At 36.0% G+C, this 12,182-nt stretch overlaps 1 protein-coding gene across 1 annotated transcript in view; it reads right to left on the minus strand.

Annotated features, from left to right (window-relative positions):
• Positions 1 to 10,244, minus strand: part of SEMA3A (semaphorin 3A) — a 324,291-nt gene extending 314,047 nt beyond the window's left edge. Inside the window, exon 1 of the mRNA XM_039389081.1 lies at positions 10,132 to 10,244. The gene's annotated coding sequence lies outside the window, so the exon portion shown is untranslated. The remainder of the gene's footprint in view (positions 1 to 10,131) is intronic.
• Between the last annotated feature and the right edge of the window lie 1,938 nt (positions 10,245 to 12,182).

A 12,182-nucleotide genomic window follows, 5' to 3' on the forward strand; every position in this document is an offset into this window, starting at 1 on the left:
AGCATAAGGATGGATATATCATTCCTTGCTGACCTGCTCCTACAGTCACTGAAGTCACTGGAAAATGAAATATTAGACTACCAAACTATTTAAGTTTTTGCTTGTTTTTAAGTACTCTGAAATAAGCTTTACTTATTTTTCTATGCCCATAAGTTTTTTTCAATGGGTGGCCATAGTGAAATAGTAACAACTGTTAAATGTACCTGTCTGAAAAACAGGAAATTTCTTTTCTATGTTAAGATCATATTGCTCCCTTGAATTCACCATGCTTTTTCCGCCTCTCCTACTTTATAGTGTGTGTAAAATCCATACTCTATTTGAAAATTTGCCCCACCGTTGGTTTATGTTCCAGCATTCTGACAATAATGAAGAAATTATTGATAAATTTAGTCAGCATTCTTTTTACAAGTTAGATTGCTAAATTGCTTAGTAGACATTAATTTTGAATGTGAACTCTATAGAATCTTACTATATTTGATTTCACATAATATATATCATGCAGAAGAAACATAATATCCACTCATGAAACTGGCTTAAAGATTGATTGAAATATTATGTTGCACTATGTAGTATGGGTAAAATACAGTTAATTAAAGGAAAAGGTTAGGACTAAATGAAATATGAACTCATTGAGACCTAAAATTTTATATATACAGAGCCTGATTCTAATTTACATGAGTTGATGCAAAATGTGAGTCACACGAAAACCAATCAAGCCACACCTCTAAAACAAGCATAACTGATAGGATTACTGCTTTTGTTGTCTTGAAATGAAAAGAAGGGCTGTAATCAAAACCAAAGAAAGAAATATGGTTACTGAAATTAAATTACTTCTGTACTTTTTTCTCTTAGTTTAACTACCATTGGATGTTGTTTCCAGTTCTGGTACTCGTGCTTTCAGAGTTTTTCAGAGAGCAAGCAAAGAGATGGAGAATATGATTTATAATATTAGAGTTTTGAATTCAATTCCAGATTTATCATGTGCACCATTAAGCACCTAACGCAGGCATCTCCAGATTGGTAGTGGGTACTACAGAGTCCTTCTATAGTTACTAGTGGTCTTTCAGAGGAAAGAAAGAGTTATGTCCAGAGGGCAATAGTACCAACCTAAAATTAATCATCCAGTGGATGGAGTCTATACACCTAGAAAGTAATCAGAGACTGGTACCTATAAAAACATTATATTTTTGGGGCAGAAAAAAAAAGATAGAAGGACTATAAAACATATGGACAATAATGTTACAAAACTGATTAGTTGGAACTGGAGTTAGCAGAATTAAAATCAGTAATTCAGAAGTGATAGTTAACTGTTGCAGCAACCTGGATTTTTTATCAAGTGTTCTAATTCTACTGTGAGTATTAGACTTGAAATAGGAATGAACTCAGAATGAATGAAATTCTATATCACATAAGTTTGGTTAAACAGCTTTATAATTGACTGTCACCAAGTTCTTTCCCTTCTTTCCAAATAATTAAAAATATACCTGTTCTGTACTTCTTTCCGGACATAAAACCATGCTGGAACCAGATGGGACCTCAACATGCATATTCTTTTGAGCCAGCAACAAATTCTGTTCTTAACACTTTTATTGTCTGTGCTATTTAAATGCTAGATCCCATATACACATCATAGATGGCAAAACAGTGCAGAATTTTCAACACAGACTGCAGATATAGAAATAGCAATAATACCTACATTAATTGCTATTTCTTTACAGCTGAAGTAGATTGCTGCTCTGTCTCTTAGTGCTGTGCTGGACACTGTACATAAGGCCTTGGAAGTTACTCTCTCAAGGTGGAGGTTCCCAGAGCATGGCACAGACCTGGCTTGGTGAATCCAAACCACCCACCTCATGGCATTTGGCTCCAGAATGTGTCCTGGAGTTGGCCCAGGGTACTGCTGTTCTCTGCCTGCTCTTGGCATCACATGGTATCACCTCACAGCATGAACCATACCAAGGATGATGTAAACCTGCCTCAAGAAAGAGGGAACCACAAGAGCCATCATTGAGCTGTATACTTTCCACACTCACCTGTTAAGAAAGTGCGTGCAAGCCCTAGACTTCCTCAAAAGAGTCATTTTCATGAAGCACCATTTTAGAAAGAAAAAAAAAACAAGGATATAAAGGCACTTCTTTAAAATAGATCATGAACAACACCACTAAAAATTGCTTTTACCCTAAAACAGTCTAGAGGTATAACTCACATAAATCCATTATTTCTCATAGGCTTTCCAGTTTTGCTAACAAATCCAGTCCGGAGGTTGGTCTTTTACAAGACTGAATCAAAATCCACTCTGAAATTCTGTGTTCATAAACTTGGAATATATTTTAGCACTGTTTGTTTTGGGTTTTTGGGGGGGTTTTGGTGTCTTTTTTTTCAAAGTTTTCCAGCTTTATGTAAAGAGATTGACACTAAAAAATTATTTTCTGAAATGTCTCAATACTGATTTCCCAGCTTCTACAGTTCCGCTAATTAAAGGTAAATTAAATCCAACCATGTCACCCAATTACATCCACATTGCCCATTTTATTACATGTGTCTAGGCTGACAGCATAAAGAATTGCCTTCAATAGAAGAAAAGCAAATTATTCTCTATTTAAACTGCTGGGATGGCATTTTAATTCTTTAACACTTGATAAGCACTTAACAGAAAAGGACAAAATTACCTTAAAGAATCAAACCTTCTGTTTTTCAATTGACTTCAGTAACATGAAGCTTTTTAATTAAGTACACCAGAGCAGTTTATTGCTTTAGCTGGTTCTCTGTACCTTTGAGTCTTCTAAAGTATAAAGCCTTTTATGTGGTAATAACATTCCATATAGGTTTTCAAACAGCATAAAGGTATTGCTTTAGCCCATTTATGCTTAGGTCTCTACATCTGCTAAGTAATTGCTTTTTTTCTTAAATGAAATATTAGAACGCTAGAGCATGTACTTTGTATGTATAGACACTGTGGATAGTGTATAATAAAACCATTCATGCTGTAATAATTAAAGCTGTGTCAGCATTTTCATTTCAAACTCCATTTTTCAAGTGTTTATAATTCAGCCATAAAAAATTGTCTTGGACTCTTTCCACTACATCTGAAGGCCAAGAATATATATCCATAAAGAAGTTTACAAGTTTTGAACACTTGTTTTGCAGGTGTAGAACTGAAAAACAGTTTTGATTTACAAATGAAGTTTGACAAGTAGCCACTGGCATTTTTAAACCCAAACAAATTCAAAACACTTGAGATTATCAGGTTCATAAACCCGTGCTTTCTGTGAGATTGTATTAATTGCTGCAAATGGGTGTTGTCATTCCTCATCAAATTTGTGATTGGTCATGAAAATGCTGGTAAATGCTAACAATAAGTAAACTTGTAGCCTACAAGATCTTAAATCTAATAATGTGAAGTGTGATTGACGTATTATGAATGCAAGTATATATACATTTAAACATTTGTAAAGGTGCTAAATAAAAACCGTATGTTAGATCCATGCACTATGGAAGTCAGTGTGAATTTTGGCAGAGTTTTTTCTCTGGAGACAGCAATTATCTGTTTTTTCACAGGTCCAATCCAGCTTGGGCATCAGCTGTGTCTGCTCTCCCACAATACCCTGTTAATGTGCCTTAAACTTGTGTGAGGGGAACCATTGCAGTGATAACAGAGTAGCTCACTTGACATATCATTAAATCTTTTTTCTGCTAAAATAGCTGCCATGTAAGGTCACCTGGATGGAGTTCCTTGTAACGGGACAAATGATGAACCACAAGTAATTCCATGAAATAACAAACAGAGTTTGTTTAGCTTGGTATATCCTCGCCATGTCACCCATACACTCATCAGCTTGTGTATATTTGGCCTGTGAAGATGTGGAAGCACTGATCCATGGACCATCAAGCTTTGCTGGCATGCTGTGTCCTTGCGGATGCGTAAGGAGCCCTGACAAATCTGTTCTCTGCGGTGTTGGCCATCTGTACAGCCTTCTCAAATCTCTATTTCATCAAAAGCAAATGAACGCCAGCTCTATTAAATTAAGGGTGGGTTTTTTTTCCCCACTAATAAAGTTGAAATTGTGATTATCTGTTACTTCTGTTGTATTGTAGCCTTCTCCATCCACACCATAATGCTGTATCACTTTTCAGCTATGCATTAACCAATGGAAGATTCGTTAGGGATGAGTCTTTGTCTCACTGATTAAAACAAACCAAAACCGTCTTTTCCCCACAGAGCAAAAGGCTCTACAAACCAGGCCCTTTCTGCTTATTGTTTGGCTCAGAGAGACATAAGTCTTCGTGTGGCAACTCTATGATCCAAAACTTGACTATTATTTTTTTTTGCTTTCATCTTGATTCATGGGAAATATTATGAGAACTGTGTTTCAGCTGCTTAAGTGGTATTTTTAAAGCATCATGCCCAGGATTGTGAGGTGAATTTGTGATAGGGCAGGTTGGACTAGGTAACCTTTTTGAGATAATGCTGAAAGACTCTATATGGGATAGAGGTGGTACTGTTGGTGACATAATCATCTGTAACTCTTGTGTCCTTATAGAGAGCCTTTTGTCCTCTTCAAAATCTTTACTAGGAGAATAGGTATGTCAGGCACTGTTCTCATTCACTCAACTACAAGACTCACTTTGGAACAGGAATATACTCAGGCTTGCTAATAAACTATTTCTTTAAGAATTTTATAAAATAAGATTTAGAAAAATAGGGATTTTCTTCCTCGCATTGCCACAGCATTGAAAAGAAAATCTGTTTGTGTGGATTCAGAGGGCCTATGATTTAAACCCAACATTATTAAAACTGTACCATGTATCAGTGCCCCAGAGTTAAGGTTCTATTTGCGCTGTGAGAAAACCTACAAAGGCAAAAAAAGTTTCAGTAGAAACCACATTACCTTGTACAATGTCTATTTCTTTCATTTAATAATTTTAATGTAAATTTTGAGGGTAACACTAATGTTATTATACAGGTATGAGCCACATCTGTGACATGCACTACAAGAATTTGCTGTGCTGATATTTCAAAGACTGGTTTACATTCATGGAACTTTTAAAGTATTTGCACTCATCAGAAAACTAATTTTTGACCTCAGCCCTTCCTCTGTGCGTTACTGTTGGCCAATTTGTCCCAATTTTACAGGTTTTTTAATTTCGAAGTTGTCAGAGTAACAAAACGTGTAGCTGGTGTTACTTTAAAACCAATCCAAATAAAAATTGTGCCCTGCTGTTAACTCCAAGGAAGAAAATGAGATAACACCTGAGTTGAATTTAAAATAGTAAATCCAAAATAAGATCTGAGGAAAACCACAAAATAATCCTATTTTTGTCTAGTCGAATATTTTTTTCACTCTTACATTTAAAGGAAAAAACATATGAAAAATAAATTATTCTGATTCATGGTTTCCTTACCACTGTTTTCTGAGGTTTTACACCAGAGTATAAGCTGCTGAATCAAACTCATAGTCATTGTGCATGGGATTTGTGCATATCATGGGGTTCATATATCTTTATCACCCTTTAAAGAACAGCAGTAAAAAAAACCCTGAAAGCCTTTCCCGTTAATCATTTCAAGTGAACTCACATTTTTAGAAGAAGGAGAGAGGCACGTTGTTCTTAAAATGCACTCCTTTGCTGTTTGTTTTAATAACATTTGCACTTCAGTGCCTCATAGGGAAAAGAGGGTAGTATGAAGCTTAGCTCTAGAAAAGCATGATTTTCTATTTCTTCCTGAAATTTAACTTCCATTATTCCTGACTATTTGTACCTGCCGCCATCAGCATCTAAACTCCTTTGATGATCAACCTACTAGTATTTATGAGAAAAAAAACCTTCACAAACTGGTACTAGAGTATCAGAATGATAAATCAGAATGACAGCATTATTTCATACAAGCACTTTTTGCGAACATCTGCAAGTCCATATATTAAAAGCAAAATTATCAACAATCAACAAATCAACACCTCTTTACTGTGATATCACTGAGTTAAATAAGTGAAAAGAACAGCTTCATGGTATTTTAATATTTTCATGTTGATATAGAGCAACAAGACACAAAATGCAATATTGTCTGAATACACCAGAAATTTTGAAAAATATTTATTTTTATACTTGAGGTGATTTAGTTTTAATATAGATATCAGCAAGAAATCTTATTGTATCCAGATTCCTAAAATATTTGTTTATCTTTAAATCAGATCTACTTGGTATTAAGCCTTATTTAAAAAGTATGTGTCAGACATTCAGTACCAAAACCTAATTATCACTGGATTTAAGCTTTCTAGATCAAAGGTTTAGTTTCTGTGGCAGTACCTAAAATACCCTCTTAAGCAACAGCTCATGCATCAAATCAGCATTGATACTTACTCAAGGTAAGAAGAATGATAACTAAACTGTGTTCACTTCTACATAAATTCACAGAAGCAACCAAGACTTAGGAAAGTAAAGTTTGTAAATCTGCAGTGTGTTGGTGTAAATAATTGGTGTGATTTTAATGTAAATAAAATTAGCAATGCTTGCTAACCAGACCTGCAGCACACCGGACTTAGCAGAACAAAGATCTGAACTGACTTAAAATTGATGCTTTATATGAAGAATAATAATACAGATGAAAAGAAACTTTCATCAGTGATTGCTTATGGAAAATATTTTGGATTTGTGAAACATACATGGTTTGAGGTTTTCCTGTAACCCTAGCTAATGTCCTGGTAATCTTTTGATGCTCATCAGTAACACATTGTTATGCCTATAAGCACTTTTTCTACATCTTTTTCAGTTTAAGACTCATTAAATCTTTAGCAGCCATGAGTAATAGTATCAAAGAAGATAATATAGGATTCATTGTGTCATACAATACCTATAGCTTCCACTACACTAGCTAGTGGGAGTAAAATTAAAGCCTTCTGCTGAAAGTTATAGAAAGAAAAAAGATATGGTCAATATTTCTATCTTCAGTGAAGTTTTGTTAGTAAACATTGTGGTCAAATTATGTCTATTAACAAAATTTTCAAAATTAATACTGATTAATTAACAAACTCTTTATTATTGTAGTTTACTGAAGTATTAGACGCTATAAATTTGAAGTATAGCTGACAATTTGCCATTGGCTCTTGCTTGAACTTAAAATTGATATAATGAAAACCTCAAATGTCTTTGCCTAAATGAAGTCTCCTGGGGTTGTATTCATCCATTTAAACAAAAGGCTAATGAAAACAAACTTAGATCTAAACATTTGGGTGAATAATGTGTGCTTTAAAAACAGGGTATTTTTTTCAGATCCTGATTTTTTTTCTTTTTTTCTTTTTTTTCCACACACCAAATTAATTGTGAAAGTGGATGGTATAATAATTACAGTAATGGACATATTGCTGTAAAATACACTGTCACCACTAATTAATATCAGAAATAAACATTGCTGCTCAGCATATTGCTCCTTGCTCTTTTTTGAGTAAGGGTAATGACAATCGAGTTTATGCATAAACCTAAAACTTCACTTATGAGTTGTACCTGAGGTCAGAGTTAGGTTTCATAATATGGAAATGCCATATTTTTTCATGTTGAAATTACTTTAGGCACAGAGGGCATCATAGGAGGTCTTGAAAGACCCAAAGCTCCATTTCCAAGTGGGAAGAAAGGATAGGATGTAACATTTCTTGTGAGTATATGTGTGTATATGTGTGTGTGTATATAAGAAAGACAGTAAAGAGAGAAAATAAGTAGATTAGGTGCTTACACTGCACATACTCAAAACCCATAGTCATAATAAACAAATGTGAAGAAAAGATATCACATGATCTTATTTAAAATATTTGAAAGTTTTCCTTTTGCAAAAGTGCATTACAAAGTAGCAGATGATACTGTAACTTACATGCAAATGCATAAGGTTGGAATTAAAAAACTACGTTAAAGCACAACAGTTACACAGTATGTAAGATCAAAACACATGACATCTTTTTAGTTTTCTTGAATTTAACTAACCAGAAAACTGGGATAATTTTCAGGTGTGTTTATGTAAACAGAAACTTATAAACTGGTACCACCATCATCTTTTTTTGTTCTTATCTCTAAATGCCTTACAGAGGAATGGGTTGTCTTGAAAGCAAAGAATAAAGTACCACTCAAAATTTGTTAGAATAGATGCAAACATGACACAAAAAATGTGTCCCACAACTCTGTCATCTCACTTATATTTGGTTGTACCTTAATGTCATAGCTATACAGCAATATCCAGGGCCATGTTTTACACTAGTATTATGTATGGATTGTGGCAAAGTTGTATTCAAGATACATACATTATGCAACTAACTTAAGGTAAGCAGGAATGTCTTGTGAACACACCCTTGCACTTTGTAACTGGGAAAGAAAACACTACTGACTATGGTTTTGAAAGTCTAAAAGCCCTTTTTCACTGGGTTAAATTTAAGAGAGAGAAAAAGCCTACTGCTATTTATTAGTTATGCTATTTATTAGTTCTTTGAAAATGACTTTCTATTAATCAAGCCTGACCTTGCAATTACAGGGCAGTTGCTGGAGCCAGAGAATAACTCCACTACTCAAGTGTAAGAAGTGAACTGCTCCAGTGTTCATGCACGAGGGGAGACACAATGAAATTAGAATCTCTCCCTGTAGGGGGTAGACGTTGACCACTGTCTGATGCCAGAAACTACAGGTCTAAATATTTCTTCTGAGATGGTTGTTTTACTTTCCCAAACTTTCAACTTCATCCCTTTTAGATTGCCATATTTAGAAGCGTGGTGTTAACAGACTGGATGTTTTGCAGCAACAGCATCAGGCTAATGGCTATCATGCACAAAGGATAACTGTAGCAGCCTAAAACCATGGCTAATTAAAAGAACCATATATACTTGTCTGTCCAAGAGCAAAGAAAATAACTCTTTTGCAGAAAGGAAGACTGCTGAAAATGTTTTATAGACATAACTGTGCAGACTCATTTGTTCCACTTCCAGTGTTGACAACAGCCTCCAACCTGGGTAATGATTCAGAATAAATTAAGTCTAAAGTGAGAAGTGTCATCTCATTGGATCCTCCAGAAAATAAATTCAGACATACTTCTCTTATGAATTCTTACACTGTGTCATCATCTACTTGAGATGCTGGCAGATCCTTTTTATACTGCATGTGTTTAGTTCTCAGATAGAACATTTTGTATATGCAACAGACACATTCTTTTACACGGGCTGGCATTCCACCTGAAAGTCCATCACAGAAAGCTTGTTAATGTCCTTCAGGATATACAGTACAGTAGTAAACAGACTCCCAATAGCAAAATAAATCTCTGGTAGGAGGCTCAAATAATATGTGTGTACTAAGATCAAATCTTGACTTCAAGTTCAAGTGCAGTTTAACAGCGAATACAAAGTTGTAAATGCAAAGTAAAGGCAATTTTAAGGCTGCTTTAAACCAAGCATGAAAGACTGAGTATTCAAAGTTGAGATTCTGTACATCTGGTTCTAATATGCTTCTTGCATTTTAGACAAGCAGCCCTCTTTTCTTATTTCAAGCTTTACTATCACTGTAGTTGATACAGTTTGTTAGTTTATAGTTTGGCAACATTCTCAGTATGTTTCAATTAATGGTTTGTTTACCAAATTAATGCAGCTTTCTTTTTCACATTAAATGACTTCCCTTTTTAATACCTAACATTTCTGAATCTTGCTTCCTCCTTTCCCTCCTCAAACCATCTCCCCCCCCCCAAAAAAAAAGGAAAAAGAAAAAGAGGAGGTCTGAAGTATTTTACTTTCTTAATTTAAAGATTTTCATTTATATAGTTTTTAATAAAAGTGATTAAACCTTACTTTTGCTTAACAATCATATATTGTACAGACACATACCTCAATAGAGAAATGGACCCATGTGTTACCGATACCATTAAATAGCTTGAGTTTTAGATAAGAAAGTTGATCAGACCAGCTCTCTGGTCTGAGAAATCAGGCTGAAGTGGCAGGACAAGGGCATAGTGTAAAATGAAACAGGAAGATATACAGGAAGATATACACAAGGGATCTGCATGCAAACATTATTCTGCTTCATTTCTGCATCAGCCTGTAGAGGATTCCCTCAAAAGTAAACACAGTTAATTAATTCCCAAGTAAAATAAGTAAATACAAATTTTCCACTTACTGTGTGCTGTGCTTTGTCCATGCACTGAAGAGAAGAGACAGTTCTGCAGCGCTCACCTAGATCCAGGTTGCTTTCTAAATTAGTCATACATGTGAGCTGGAGGAAGCACAGTGACTTTTTAACTGTGCAAAGAGCAGCCCATCTCTGTGCAGCTAGACAACCCTTCAGGACACAGGGCTGAACTTCAGCACAAGAGCACGGCATCTATTATGCTTGAGGCTCTACCATTTCACCTACACCTGGGTGGATCTATCAAGCTTCATCTCTATTAGGGCAGTTTGACTATGTGGTTGAAAGAAAAAAAAAATAGAAAAGAGAGGGGAAGAGAGGAAAAGAGAGAGGGAGAGTGAGAGAAAAAAGGGCTTGCCGTTGTCACACTTGTTTCCTATTAAAGAGCCTTACGGTGGATTGAGTAATTGTGTACGAAGGTAGTCTGGCTGGCAGATGTGTGCAGCCCCAGCGGAGCACTCGATTCGAGGCAGATGGGTTGTACCAGGGCGCAAACAACGTTGGAGAAAGAGAGGCGTGATTAAAACAGCAGGCCGCCGCTTTACAGTGCTTGGAAGTGGGGATAGCATGAAAGCTCCCAGGAACTAAAGCTCCCCAGATAGGGAACGGCACAGACACAAGCAGACTGCAATAAAACAAACCTGATAAAGCACAGTGGACGATCAAATTGGCCGAGTTATGCAACAATACTGAAACCCTGATCATGATTATTAATGAGCCTCTCTCCCCTCCTCCTCCTCCTCCTTGCAGGCACTTACATTAGAAATACTCAGTTTCAAAAAGCATGAGGATGGGTTTATTCAAAACAGAATCCCGGGCTACCGTACAGTCTGAAGCATCTTTTGGAAATGGATTAGAGTTACTTTGAGGGTTTTACATTGTCTCTCACGTCTGGTTCAGTTTAAAAGAAAAAGAGAAGCTGAACAGTGGGAGTGAATCTGCCGTTAGCAGTTATTTCTGAGAATGGTTGAAGCAGATTGTCAGAGAAGTGAACAAGAAAACCTTATTACAAACTTCTGTCTGACATGCATAGGGCCAAAATCAGCCCCAGTATAACTGCACCAGTGTATGTCAGGGGTGATTTTCTCACGTGGCCTCTCCCAGGTTATTGAAACTTGGTCACAGCAGATGGTTGGAGAATCCCTGTTATCACAACAATGGTTTGTAATAGTACACGTTAAACTCCTACGCAGACAGGAGAGAAGGGCTACTTGTACAGTATTGAAATGATCTCAAGTGCAGAGCTCCCATGTGTGAGCTCATGTGTGCTCCGGCTGTCTACTTTGAGGTTTAAGTAGAACTTAAGTAATGCTTATCCATTTTTTTGCTGAACTTCTACTCAGAAATGATGAGCCTGATACAATTCCCTCAGTGAATCTCTACTTCACTTTTTTCCACTAACAGTGAAACATCCTCCAGTGCAGATGCCTGCATGTGAGCAGATCACCCTGGGATGCCTTCACGGCCAATGGTGAGAAACAGGCACTGCTAGAAGGCGGCTAGACTGAGCCTATGGAGTTGAGTGAATCACATCCTGTGCCTGTTGATTATTGTGGCGTTTCCAATTTGAGTTAAATAAGGTAAATCCACCTCTCTCTATGTCTGATCCACAACTGGTTTAAATCAGCATTGATCAGCATAATTATGATGCTTTATAAGAGTTGAGATTATCATCATGCAGCCCAAAACAATACTACTACAGTATTTTAGGACACCAATGTAGGATACTATAGTACTTATTTATTGTGTATGGGGAATGCTGATCCATAATATCTACCATCTGTTTTATCAAGACCTTTAGACAAGAATGGTTTATATACAAAATCCTATGGATATTTCCCATCTAAGCTCTTGTTATTAATTTTTCAATAAGGCCCGTTCATATCCAGGTAACTGAAACAGCAAAGGAAACATAACAAATGGGCACACATTTTTCTTTTCTTAGTAAAGTTTCTTTTTTTTCCTACATCCTAGAATTGTTTCACAAGTGTATATTTTTCATTGCTCCTCCAGTTTAAGAAGGTAGATTGTTGGCATGTTCT

This window comes from Pipra filicauda, unplaced genomic scaffold (genome assembly GCF_003945595.2).
Source record: "Pipra filicauda isolate LSUMZ 115617 unplaced genomic scaffold, ASM394559v2 scaffold101_size5749837_pilon, whole genome shotgun sequence".
NCBI classification, from domain to species: domain Eukaryota; kingdom Metazoa; phylum Chordata; class Aves; order Passeriformes; family Pipridae; genus Pipra; species Pipra filicauda.